Genomic DNA, 2,350 nt, shown 5'->3' on the forward strand with positions numbered 1-2,350 from the left:
CTTTTCTGTAGATTTTATGCTTTTTTCCCTGCTTTTAACACTGCTGCACATCTCTTCCTTTGCCTGACTTCCTGTGTAAGGTGCATCCTGTTACAAACTTCCTGCTCCTGTCTACATTTTAGCCAGGAATTTAGCCGGCCAATTCTATTTACCCCCACTAAATATTGTACTTACCCACCTGCAGTCCAACGATGAGCTTCAGTCAGTTATGACTTCTGTTTGCCTATTATTTTCATTCCTGATGTTACCTCCTGGTTTTGACCCAGTTAGTCTGACACTAATTTTATTTTTTCCCTATTCGTCTCGCAAATCTAGGTAGGGACCCTCACCCAGATGGGTGCCACCATTCAGGGTGGATCGCCAAGTAGGCAGGAACAGATGGAGGGAGGAGTTTCATAGCTACACTTATCCGTTATCTCCTCCTCATGTCCCATCTGTCATTGATTAGGGTCATAGTCAATAAGGTGTAGTGGGAGAAAGAGAGAGTTGCCTAAATTCCCAGCTAGAATGTTGAGCAGGAACAGGAAGTCTATTACAGGATGTATACTAGACAGGAAGTTGGACTAATGAAGACAACAGAGCAGACAGTTTGCATGAGAGGCAAAAGTAAAGCAAGAAAAAGTAGAAAAATAGTAGTAATTTTTTCTAATTTCCCATTGCTTCATCATAGTGTCTTTTATATCATCTTTATTTTCTAAATGTATTTATCAAACCAGGGATAAAATGTATTGTTAGGTTCTCCTTTTTCCTTTTTAGTCAAAACAATCCTTAGGGTATGTTTACACTGAGCAAAATCGGCGTGTCAATCAATGTGTCTATGGGAGGACTCGCGCTCTCCGCAGAGGCACGCAAGCCCTCCCATAAACACACTGTTTGACACTAAGGCAGGCGGGATTCTGCGGCGGAGAGCTCAGTGTGAACATACCCTTAAAGAGGTATTCCGTTAAATTAAAATGTTCTGAATGTATTTCTGTCTCCCACGTGCGGCACTGATTGTGAAACCAAGCCAGGAATAACACTGAGGGATGAGAGTGACAGTTCCGGGTACCATAAGACATGAAAACCAAGCTAGAAGGGATCATGGAAAGACAATGCTGAGAGACAGGAACTCTGCTGAACTTTTTTTTTTCTGTTTGGGTGCGTTCACACGTACAGGATCTGCAACAGATTTGAAGTTGCAGATCTGCTTTGAATCTAATCTGGGCACCCTTAAAGTGACTCTGTACCCACAATCTGTCCCCCCTAAACCGCTTGTACCTTCAGATAGCTGCTTTTAATCCAAGATCTGTCCAGGGGTCCGTTTGGCAGGTGATGCAGTTATTGTCCTAAAAAACAACTTTTAAACTTGCAGCCCTCTTCCAAACTGGCGTGGCCTAGAGTATGTGTGCCCTAACCTTGCACCACCCCTCCGTCCCTCCTCCCCTTCCTCCTCATCATTAGGAATGCCACTGGAAGGATTTTTCCTATTCCTCTGCAGTGAACACTGCACCGGTGTCTTAACGATCCCGCCCATGTGCCGTGTTCACACAGCTGATGAATAGGAGAATACCTGCCTGGGGCATTCCTAATGATGAGGAGGGTGGGGAGGAGGGACAGAGAGATTGTGCCAGCCTAATGCATACACAATCTAGGCCCGGCCGCTTGGCACAGCGCTGCAAGTTTAAAAGTACAATGACTGCATCACCTTCCGAACAGACCCCAGGACAGGTCTTGGATTAAAAGCAGCTATCTAAAAGTAGTAGTGGTTTGGGGGGGTCAGATTGTGGGTACAGAGTGGCTTTAAAGCTTAAGAAGCCATTTGCATCTGTAGATGTAAAGAAGGTTTTAGTATCTGTTTTTCTTTTTGATTCCTTTCCTGTAAATCTAAGAAAACTGCCATGGATAGGCAATCAACTCTATAAGATTAGCTAGCCCTTTCAGTCCCAATGTATTTAGTCCTTCATTTTTGGAGATACCATTACTTTTTCTAGTCTAACTTTCTCTGAGAATTGCTAAGTTGCCCTAATGCCACTAAAATGAGCCATTGAATGCAGTCGGCTACCATACGGCTATTCATGGTTCTGTGTAATAGTCTGTTGCCTTTGTTGTGTTCTGTGTCATAGAAAGTTTACATTTTCTCTATCTGTATAGACTTGTACAATGTATTTATCGAACAGACAAGGATAGAACAATTAGAAGCACATTAGCATCCATGGAAACCTGGCATCCGGCAGACTATAGAAATGTTATAAATAATCTTGGGAAGGCCAGTGCCCGGGGATTGCCATAAAGCAGTCTATTTACTGGAACCCTTCATGGGTAAGAAATCCATAAATATATAATCACCACATTCCGTTCCGCTGAATTCACC

Source organism: Dendropsophus ebraccatus, chromosome 5 (assembly GCF_027789765.1).
Source record: "Dendropsophus ebraccatus isolate aDenEbr1 chromosome 5, aDenEbr1.pat, whole genome shotgun sequence".
Lineage (NCBI taxonomy): Eukaryota > Metazoa > Chordata > Amphibia > Anura > Hylidae > Dendropsophus > Dendropsophus ebraccatus.